The sequence below is a fragment of the Peromyscus leucopus genome, chromosome 6 (assembly GCF_004664715.2).
Source record: "Peromyscus leucopus breed LL Stock chromosome 6, UCI_PerLeu_2.1, whole genome shotgun sequence".
In the NCBI taxonomy this organism is placed as follows: Eukaryota; Metazoa; Chordata; class Mammalia; order Rodentia; family Cricetidae; genus Peromyscus; species Peromyscus leucopus.
The window spans coordinates 71,551,029-71,563,016 of NC_051068.1; positions in this window are offsets into that span (position 1 = coordinate 71,551,029).

Consider the following 11,988-nt stretch of genomic DNA (forward strand, 5'->3'; position numbering starts at 1 on the left):
GAACACTAAGAAACAGTGTTCTAAGACAGTAGATGGACGGGCTTCTCCTGTTCACAGATCCACAGTATCAATACTGTGGAAATGGACACACTCTCAAAAGCAGTCCCCAGAGTTACTGCAAACCCCACAGAATTCCAGTGACAGTCTTCACAGAAACAGAAAAGACAACCCCAAAACTGACACAGAAGCACAAAAGATCCCAAATAGCCAAGGCAGTACTAAGCAAAAAAAAAAAACAGTACTGAGGGTACCATGATACCCCAAGTCACACTCCAGAACCATGGTATAAAAACCAGCATGGTACTGGAACAAAACCACACAGAAACCAGTGGATGGAATGGAAGACCCAAACAAGCCTATGTGGCTACAGGCACCCAGTTTTTGGCAAGGATGTCAGAAACCCTGCAGAAAAGACACATTTCAAAAAAAAATAGTGCTGGAAACACTGGATGTTCATAGGTAGAAGAATGAAACTAGATCCCTATCTGTCACCTTGTACAAAATCAATTCAAAATGGAGAAATGGCTTTGGAGGCCTGAAGCTCAGACTCTGTTAGTGGGAGAAAAACATGAACGCAGAGGCACCAGGGAGGATTTCCTGAAAAGGATTCTGTAGCTCAAGAAGAAGTTGAAAGTCGCAAAGGGGGTTGCATGACATCAAAAGCCCTCCACACAGCAGAGGAGGCAATGAGAGACAGTCAACAAAACGGGAGAAAATCACTGCCAGTCTGACAGGGCACTAACACCTAGTCTATATAAAGAACCCCAAAGAAATCAAATGCCTCCCAACACACACCTAACAATCCTCTGTGCTGGTTTGAATGAGAATGGTCCCCATAGGCTCGTGTTTGGATATTTGGTCCCCAGGTTGGTGGAACTCTTTGGGAAGGATTAGGAGGTGTGGCCTTTGTTGGAGGAGGTGTGTCACTGGGGATGGGCTTTGATGTTTCAAATGACTCCTGCCATTTCCAGTCATGCTTCCGTCTGTTTGTTGCCCTGCGCGCGCGCGCGCACACACACACACACACACACACGCAGTTTTAGATGTGAGCTCTTGCCGGGTGGTGGTGGCACACGCCTTTAATCCCAGCACTCAGGAGGCAGAGGCAGGCGGATCTCTGTGAGTTCGAGGCCAGCCTGGTCTATAGAGCGAGATCCAGTAAAGGTGCAAAGCTACACAGAGAAACCCTGTCTCGAAAAACAAAACAAAACAACAACAAAAAAGATGTGAGCTCTCAGCTATGTCTATGGATTTACCTTTGCTCCACCATCATGGACTCTAGCCCTCTGAAGTCATAAACCCAGATGAAGCACTTTCTTTTCTATGTTGCCTTGGACACGGTCTTTTATTGCGGCAGTAGAAAAGTAACTACGAACAGTTCAGTCGGTAAGTGGGCATGCCTTGACAGTAAAGTAGAAGTGCCTTGAAGTCTATGAAAAAAAAAAAAAAAGGTTCAACAACCATAACCCTGGTAAGACAGTGAAAAACCGCATCGAGATTTCGTCTCAGTCCAGTCAGGAAAGCTATAATTAAGTCAACCAACAACAAATGCCGGTAAGGATGTGGGGAAAGGAAGCCATATACACTGCTGTTGGGAACAGAAACTAGTCCAGCCTGTGTGGAAATCCCAAAGATGTTCCTCTACAAATTAGGACTAGATCTGCCATCCAATGCAGCTCTACCATGGGGTGTATTCCTGAAGCATCCCACAGAGGCGCCTGGACATCCATGTTTTCTGTGTACTGTTCTCATTGGCTAAGATATGGAACCAGACTAAATCCATCAATGGAGGAATGGAAAAGGAGAATGTGGTGTGCAGATACAACCTAGTTCTATTCAGCCATCAAAAGAACAAGGTGGCATTGTTTGCAGAAAGTGGATCAAACTGTAGATCAAACTACATAAGCCAGATTCACAAAGATGTTTTCTCACGTGTGTGTGTGTGTGTGTGTGTGTGTGTGTGTGTGTACATGTTAATTATAGATCTAAAGATAGATGATGTGAAAGAAGAGGACCATATAGGAAAAGGAAAGGGAGGAAGGGTAACTGGAGACAAACATATGGTATGACTGGATGAAATATCGATGAAGACTATTACTAGAATACAATGAATATACACTAATATAAAAAGGTAGGGACATGGCCGAGTGGCGAGAACTTCACCTTACACAGGGCAGCCATGAATGCCTGCTGCGGCTGATGGTCCGGTTTCCTTGTCAACATTCCCATTCTTTCCCAGAATCAGTTTCAAACGTGTGATGATTTCAAACCACCAACTTCTCAGCCTGAGTGAGCGCCAGGAGAGCCTCCCTCCCTCCCGACGGCTGTCTGTGAAACACCCGCTGAGATGGGGAGCCCAAGCCTAGCCCTGGCAGCTTCAGACTGTCCTGTCCTCTTGCTTGTCCTGTAGACAGGATCTTCCTTGAGAAAATCCCTTTCCTCCTCTAAACCTGCTCCCACGGGCTTCCCTCCCACCCGGCCCTGAAGGGAAGGCTCCAGTCTTCCAGTCGCTAACTAGAGACCGGACGGTGTTTCCTCTCACGTCATCCTGTGTTGTCAATTAAGTTCTACCATGCTGCCAGCCTGTTTCCCGAATCTGTTTACATCTCTCCATCTTGTCTCCCGTGTCCTGCCCACCCTCACTCTGCTGCTTGCTGCAAACCTTATTTCCCTAAGAAAGGGAAAACAAAAATGTTCACATCTCTGCCTCGTGACCCCCTCTCCCACCCTCCCCCTCTCCTTCTCCCTCCTTCCTGTTACTAGAACCTTCCTTCCTTCCACCCCAGGCCAGCCTTCCAGCTTTGCCTTTCTGCATCCTCGGAGTTCTTTTCCCATTAGCATACAAATAAGCTATAAAATCTCCTGTCTTAAAATTTCTCCCATCGTTCAGCTATGCCATTTTCCTTTCCAGCAAGGCTGTTCAAATAGTTGCCATCTCTGATTCTTCTTATTAGGTATTCACCCCCAAGCTCCATGGAGACAGCCCTTGTCAAAATCGTCAGTGACCCCTCTGGCAAATCCAGGAGCCAATTTTCAGTGTCTTCCTCGGCTCATCAGCATTCTGGGCGTCTTCTTCTTTCGGCTTCCAGGGCACTCTCCAGCTTCCTCCACTTCCTCAACTTGTCTGTTTTTGCTGAATCCCCCCTTCCCTGATCTCCAAGTGTTAAAGGGTCCGGAACTTAGTTTGGGGACCTTTTTTCCCACCTCTCCTCCTGCGCTCACCCCCAAGTAGTTCTGTAATTTTAAATATCAACTGGACAATGCAATTATTCTTTGGTTTCACTTCTTTTTACTCGGTAGTCCCTCAGTTTCGATAGTAAAGCTATTTCATGGGTATGAGACCTTCCATGGCCCACAATAAACCATCAGCTCGGAAGGCCCCCCTTTTCCATCTCACATCCCACAATGCCCTCATCTATCTAGCTAAACCACCATTCACTCAGTTGCTTGGGCCAAGACCTTTGGGGGCACCCTTGAGTCCTCTCTCTCTCTCATAGCCTATGCCCACTGCATCATCAGCGAATTCTGCTGACTCTGTCTTCCAACGGTCCCCAGAGCTGACCCCTTCCTAAGACTACTGTCTTGGTTCCCTCATCACCACCAACCTGGATTCCTGAAAAGGACTTACCCAGTCCCACCTCTCCACCCTTCTTCCCCGGTCTGTCCCAACACAGGTGCTGCTTTTAAAAACAGTCTGATCCCCATTCTCTTTTGCCCCAATTTCTCTGGTCCCATCTCAAAGTAAGTGCCAGTCACTGTAAGATCCTCGAGGCCCTGGAATGCCTTGCCTTCCTGCTCATTCTTTCCCCTCCCCCACAAATAGTAACCTTTGACTTCATTTGTAATTGGTGAGTAATGATTGTCTATATTTATAAAGCAAAATATAATGATTGATGTATATCTATGTATGATGTGATTAAATCAAGCTAATTAACATAACCACCTTGATCACTTTTTGTATGTGCTGAAAACTAAAATCTATACTTGAGTTGTCATGGTTTGGATGCATTTTCCTGTCCAAATTTTAGGTGGAAACTTACACTCTAGGTAAAAGTATTGGGGCCTGTGGTCTAAAAGCAGCTGTTCCGGTCATAGCAACTCTATTTCATGGATGAATGAGTGCCACTGAGGAAGGACTTTCGGGACAGTTCTGTCTCCTCTCCTGTCATGTGGTGACATGATTTTCCTTCTCTCAAGGATGCACGTGTCGCCATCTTGGAAGCAGAAGCCAGGTTCTAACTGGCTGGCATCTTGATCTTGAATGGCCATCCTCTAGGACTATATGATGGATCTCTTTCTTTTAAAAATCACCCCATTTGTGGTATTCTGTTACAAAAGTGCCAATAGGCTAGCAACACATTTTTAATCATGGTCACTACACTGTGCAGATCATTGTGACTTATCCCTCGGACCTGAAAGTCTGTGTCCTTTGACCTCCATCTGTCCCCAACCCCTGCCCCGTCTTGCTGCTCTTGGAAATGAGTGTGCCAAGAAGCCCAGAGCCATGTCCTTACTACAGTGACTCTGCACAGGCTAGTCTCTTCCTGGAGTGTTCATCCTGAGAGCCGTGGGGTCAGAGCTGACTCTTCGTTCAGATTCACTGTCTTCTCAGGATGGCTCCCCATAGTTATCTCGCGCAAATAACATACCAGCTCCTTTGCCTCTCTACTTTGAACCTTTGTTACGGCCCACCACTTTGTGCCATGAGCTGCTTAGATCCTCCAAACATTCCTGTGTTGAAGTTCTAGAACTTCTTCTTTCAGACATCATCAAGGTCAATGAGGTCATATGGGTGAGTCCTGATCCAAAATGACTTTGTCCCTATAGGAAGAGGAAATCGGGGCACGGAACAGAGGGGATTCGATGGGACCACACTCTAATGCTGCTCTCTCTGAACTAAGGAGAGAGGCCTCAAGAGACCAACCCTGCCACACTCTTCACCTTGGACTTGCACCAGTACTAAGGAAATGAATTTCTGTGGCAGCCTGTGGTCCTTCTGTTATGGCGGCACTCAAAAATACTGCCCCCTACAGTATTTATCAGCGCTTGCCACTGCAGCGCTTTGCATTGATTTGCTCATCCCAACTAGACTGTAAACTCTATGAAGGCAGACTTGATCATCTCATCCATTAATGTGTCCTCAGCAGCAGAATGGTATCCAACACGTGCTCGGATATTCCAGTGTTTGAGTGGCAGGTCCCCTTCTCTGTCACTACTTTCCTGAACTCATATTCACCCTTCTAAGTCACTGTCGTGACAGCCTAGTGGTTCACACATTTGCTTCCCTTCATCCTCTGGAGCCTTACCTTTCCAGCCTTGTTCCTCACACACCTCCCCGGCCAGGAAGAAATATATATATTTAAATTATTACATTTATCTATTTTGTGTGCATGGGCCGGGGGTCTGACACTGTGTATATGGAGATCAGAGGACAACATGCTGGCATGGGTTCTCTCCTTCCACCACGTGGGAATCGAACTCATGCCATCAGGCTTGGCAGCAAGTGCCTTTACCTCCCAACCTCCCCACCCCCCGATACAAGCCATCCTTTCAACCCTGAGAACTGTATTTTAAGAAAAGGAAATTCCACTTCTCTGGCCTCTTTCTTTACCTTGGCACACTGGACACAGGTCGCCTTTGTCTTCCGATCCTTGCTAATCCGTTTCTGTTGGTCACTTGCACGTAGGAAGCTGGCCATTCATTCTGGGTCTGGTAAGTTATTGTAGTCTACAGCCAAGTGCAGGAATTGGTAGGACTTGGACGTCAGCAAAGATGTCCAGGAAAGTGAGAACTGTCTCCTTGTGTACATGCTCCCTTGTTCACCACTAGGGGGAAGCCTGGAGCAAAGGAAACCGCCAAGGCTGTCCCTGGGTTCAAATTCCGTTTCCAAAGACCCTGTTTTTTGTTTGTTGTTTGTTTGTTTCCCTTCGTGTAAAATGGCAATAGTGATGCATGATTGCTAGTTATTCCTCATAACCATGCCTCAGTTGTGAGGATCGACTGAGCAAGCAGAAAGGCCCCACACGTCTTCTCTGTCTCCTGACTTCCCACTACATTTTTGCCTGTGAGGCTCACCTCTCCCGAGTCCCACCAGCCCTCTGCAAGCGGTGTCCTCCCTGTGACAGCCCTAGGCTGCATTCATAGCCTGACTCCCTCCCTCAGCTCTGGTGTGACCGAGGGTAAATCGTGTAACTTCTGTGAACTTGTGTTTTTCTCTCAACGAGACAGGGGCATTATTATTTGCCTAACGGCCAATTTGGCCTCCTCGTGGGAGGAGGAGGACGGGTGTGAAGGTACTTCATCGCTTCCCCTCTGCCCCCAGCCCCAACTCCTTTCTCTGGGGGTGCAAGAACTCTGCTAAATACACTCCTAGAGATGTCGGCTCAAGGGGGGCAAGTGAAGTAAAGGGTCTCCCGAGGCTTTCGCTCTTCCAGTTCTCTCTGCCTCCTCCCTCAGCTCGGCTTGAGCCGGAAGGCTGTAACTCCACCTGAGACCTAGCTGCTAGAACTTTCTGAGAGCCTCAGTCAAGGCTTGTCTTATTGATCTCTGTTCTGCTGGTCAGTGGAATGGAATAGCTGACATTAGATAACCCCAGTCCCTGTTTTGCTGTGGGCAGATTCTCCTTAGCAGTTTCTCTTAGGAAGCAGAAAGGGAACGTCTAGGCAGACAAGGGAACAGAAACTCAAGCCAGAGAGGGGAGCAGAGTCCCCATCCTACCCACTGCTGTCCTCAAGACACCAGGACCAGGCACCAAGCCTGTTGGGGTCCTAAGAAACTCAAGTCCTCTTAAGTGGTACCTGGCACCCTACTAAGCTAGAGTCGTTTGCGGGGCACTTTTTGGACACCTCAGGAGCCCCAAAAGAGGCCTGTGGGAATAAGGGTTTGCAAAGTAAAGGGTCTATGGCTGTGTTTGCTGCATGCCGGGAGTGGGGGTGGGGTGGGGGAGAGCTGCTAGCGTGGTGTGTCCTGGGGAATGTTTGAGTCCCTTTTCAGCGGCAGGGAGGGGGGGATCTCTGGGGAACTGGCTTTGTGCTCTGTTCAGGCCCTGCCCTCTAGTGGCCAAGGGGCTCGGCAAGCCTGGCTGCCCCGCTAGCCTCTGAGAACCCAGTTACAAAAAGCTGCCCTCCTCCTTTCTCCCTTTTCTCCCCGATTTTTAAGAGGTGGCGTTCGCTGGAGAAGCAGGGGAGGGGCACAGTCAATACTTGTGAAGCAAAGCCTAAACTGAGGCCCGAGAACTGGAGGGGAATGACCTTGGAGTCCTGACTAGTGGGGTTAAAGTCCTCCCCTCTGCCTGTATTGCTGGTATAATTTTGGACAAGTCAGTTAACCTGCTGCTAAACTGTATAGGGCTGGGGTGTGGCTCACTGGGGGGGGGCATGTGTTTAGCGTATACAGGCCTGGGGTTTGATCCCTAGCACCACAGCTGTATGTATGTATACAAACAAAGTGTATCTTCACTTGTAGAAGGGGCTCGAACATGGTCTCTCCCTCTCGGTATTATCTAAGGGTCACATAGGTTAGGGATGTGACCCTCTTCCTAAGAGGAAACGTGCTATATGCCCAGAAGGCCTGGCCCGTGTTGTTCCAGAGAAGTCTGTGTGCCCCTCCCTGCTCTCCAGAGTCTTCAGGTCACTGTGGGCAGCTGGAGCTCGGTGCTGGCATACCCCCAGGAGGTACGATTTCTGTGACGAGCCGTCATGGCGTTCTAGGACTGCAGGAGCCACCCACCTACCTTGCTTGGAGTTGACAGCCAGGGACCTGAATTCCAGCCTCCCACTTTCCTGGGTCCTGGGACCTCGGGCAACTCTGAAATCACTGCAGAGCTTCTGTTGTGTGTTGTAAGGGTGATGATGCTGTCTGCCGAGGGCCGAGTGCGGTGGGGGGGGGGGTGTTAAGCAGAATTACTGCGGAAGTATTTGCAATGTTTCAGTTGCTTAAATACAAATTTGGAATCCATAGCTTCTTGAACTGGGGGTTGAAGGAACCCAGAACTTAGCAGTTACTATATGCCCAGACATTGGGTCGCTCCCCACGGCCCTGATTTTGGAGAAGGCAAGTACGTAATTGGATCTCAGAGATAAGGCCTAATTACACCAGCAGACATATGCTGAGGTTGGGTGGTGTTGGTAGAATTGGTTTCTATATTTTGATAGGCAAACAGGGCTTCCCCCTCCCCCCACCCCCCAGGGAAGGCTTCTCAGAGAGAAATCAGGATTTGAGAGAGACTAAAAGTCTCAAAGGTAAGGGAAAGATGTAAGGAATCGGCCTACACTGAGTCGCTGGAAAGGACAGTATTCATCAGAGAATTAATTTGGAAGGAAATAGGGTGTGAAATAGCAGCAAGGCTTTCAACTCCGGCATTGCGGCCTCAGAAACCCAGTCAGGGCTTCAGAGGCTGCCAAGGCTCAGCCTGGGAGCCACGTCTGGAGAGCAGCTGAGGATGCTCAGAGACCACAAATGGCTGAGCTGGGGAGGAACTGATTGAGTGTGTAATTAAGGGGAGGGCTGTATAACACCCGGGTAAGTAGAACTTGATGGGGTCAGACCAGCAGGGCTTCCGAGAGCTGAAAGAGCAGGCGAGGGCACCGTTAGGAAGCGGGAGCCATTGCACCAAGGTGACACAGCTCACGTGGGCCCTCACAGAGAGAGGGGGGAGGGGGGGGAGGGAGGGCGGCCGGAGGAGCGAGTCCTCCCGAGGTCCAAGTGTCACCGCTTGGTCCCGGGGCCTCAGCTCTAGAAATGAGGTGACATTGGGCAGCAGCGGCAAATCCCGTGGAAATGAAAAGTAAGATGGGCCGTGACTGGGCTCAGATCTCGGAGGAGGGTGAGGAGTCATGGGTTCTGAGTCGTGGTCCAGTGTGGCTTGCTGGATGGGAACAGCGGTGTCGAGGACTTCAGGGCGTGGCTTGGAGTGTGAAGGATATTCTTGGGTCTTGTAGGAGAATCAGTGAGTCTTTCACGGTACAACCGTTCACAGTGTACTTGTGGACAAGGTGGGTGTAAGTGAGCTGGATGCTGGAGCAGTTCGTCAGGTTCTGAACTGGTTGAGTTACTGAAACCCAAATCCCTAGTGTATGAAGCCCCTGCCCAGCCTCATCCCTTACCATACTCTCTTCCCTTCCGAGACCCTGGAAAGTTGTCTTCCTGTCACCCAGACCCCATCTGAAAGAGTCTCCTTTCAGACCTTCCCCAGAGAAGTACACACCAATTGGTGGTCCGGTATTCAGTGGTCAGTCCTGAAAACATACATACATGAAACATACAGACCGAGTGGGTTATATTTAGGAATATATATATGTGTATACATATACATATACACATGCAATAACAATTAATAAAAAAAGGAGGCAATGAATTTGAAGGAGAGTGGGGGAGGGTATATGAGAGAGCTTGGAGAGAGGGAAGGGAATGGGAGAGCTGTCATAATTACCTAGTGATCTCAAAATTTAAAAAAAAGAAAAAGAAATTCCTTTCTCTTTCTTTCTTTCTTTCTTTTTTTCTTTTTCTTTTCTTTTCTTTCTTTTTTTTTTTTTTTTTTTTTTTTTTTTTTTTTTTTTGGTTTTTTTCTAGACAGGGTTTCTCTGTGTAGTTTTGGTGCCTGTCCTGGATCTCACTCTGTAGACCAAGCTGGCCTCGAACTCACAGATTCACCGGGCTCTGCCTCCAGAGTGCTGGCCAGAAATTCCTTTCTTGAATGTGATAGCATTTGCGTGTGTATCTATGAGTGTGTGCTTATACTTATTTTCACAGATGTGGCAGGAGTGGCTGGGCGTCCAGGCTCTGGAGCCAGACTACCTAAGTCGGCTGCCCAGTTGGATAGAGGTTTTGGGGAGCAGTCTGTTCAGTGGGAATCAGTTCTGTAGCACGGTCCTCAGAATTCTAAACATACAGTGGCCTTAGGATCCGTGTGACCTAGAGAAAATTCACTTTTCTGTGCTTCCATGAACTTTATCTATAACCAGGGACCATTGTGGCATTCGCCACATGAGGTTTTTTTTTTTTATCAAGAATAAACACAAAGAGCATTTAGAACAATGCCTGTCACACAAGAAACACTCCATAAATGCTTGCATAGGTTTGCTATTGCTGTGTGCTGTCGACCACACTGCCTATAATATTGACTATACTGGTCTATAATGTACATAGATCATGACCTGGAGCAGAGTGGGGCCCTTAGTACGTAATCTGAATGAATTTAATGCTTCAAGAAGTTATTTCAGTGGTCCTTTGTGCTTTGGAGCAGTGAAAACATTATTTCTTAGGCCTCTACCCCAATGTACATGTTTTTTTTTTCAATGATTAGCATAAAAATGCAACTTAGTAGAGTTTGAAGTAATCATATTTACCAAAGGCATACCTGGGAGGGATCTTCGAGAGTGACCAGTGTATCAGTGTGTTCATGTGAACCCCACTGTTGGATCCTAGGACTCTGTCTTCGGTCCTCAAAATTAGTTGCTCAGAGTTGACCGAGGTTTTTGTGAGCAACGTGTTCAGTGTGACGTGGTCCTCAGAATTCTAAAGTACAGTGCTCACCCTGGTACCAGGACCAAAGGGCATGATAGTCCTGCTCTACCCTGCACAGCATGCCACATGGCCAGAGAACTCTGCTTAGATCTGAGAGCCAGGTTGAGAGCGGAGCTAGACAAATTCATCAACCAGAGAACCGCCATCAACAGGAGAAAATCAAAGGGACCTAGGCGTACCGAACATATCAAATGTGTGATTTATGTGGGCCTGGAGGACACACTCAGACAAGTGCCTACAAGTTACAGGATAGAAAGACTTGAGATCAGTAGAAAGGAAATCTTTGAAATAATCAGAGCTGTGCATGGATGAATTGGGCCACCTCAGAGGGTGGTGTCCCTGGAGGACTGTGAGCTTATGCTGGCATCTAGCCAGAGTCACACCCTGGCCAGTGTCTGCTTACTCTGAGAGTCTGTGGTTCTGAGATTTCATGGCGTCCTTCATCCTCCTGGATGATCTGAGTCACAGGCTTCATTTTGCTTTTCATGTGGTCAGGAACAAGGTTTGGTCCTCTAATCTGATGATTCTAAACATTAAAGAGGGAACAGAGACCTGCTTGAGAATCTGGTGACCCTGCTCTGACCCCACAGACAGTTCCTCTGCAGCCCCACTTGGGGCTGGCCGGGCTTTGGGACCGCAGGGAGTAAACACTAGCCTGGGGGTACACCGTCTGGTCACTTCCTCACCGACCTACCCTGGGATGTCCGCTCTGCTACCCCTTTCTTTCTTTGGGGCCTTGCAGTATGGTCTCTCAGCACCCCGAGCATCAATAGGCCTTTGAAATCAGGCCTCTGAAAAAAGAGGCGCAGTTTGGCTCCAGTTAGAACCTCAGGACTGGAACTGAATGTGGACTACAGAACCAGGTGTCACTAAGGGAGCCGTGAAGGCGTCAGGAGGGGGTGACTCTCAGTGGGGTGTGTTGTTGTTTCTCCCTCACCCTGCCTCTGTTTAAAAACTTTAAAAATAACTGCATTTAAGTGCTTAGAAAAACTCACTTTTATTCTATGTGCAGACATATTTCTCTGACCAAATAGCTAATATGGTTATATCGTTTGCTTTAAAAAAATTTTGTTTTTCTCTAACACATTTTCACACAGTTTAGACAAGTGGCCATTTCCCTCTCCCCAGGCTCCTAAGGTCAAAGCCCCTTGGGAAATACCATTATCAGGCAGCGTCTTCTTGCTCAGTTTATTAAGACAGGGACAGCCGTTTTCTTTGTCTACCACTGTTTTTCTCCCAAGATCTTAAATTGCAGCCTTCAGCCCAGGCTGCTCAGCTGACCTTCATTTGTCCTTCGAGTGGTCCAGAGCCCTTTTAGGGCAGATGTTGAGCAATCTGACCTGATTCTCCGGGTGTCCCAGCTTCTCCGTGCTGGGCTTGTCAGGAATGCTGTGTCCTTTGTCACCCCTGGGTCCCCTCATAAGTTAGATGGCCACCAGGAGGCACAGCATTGAAAAGGATGGA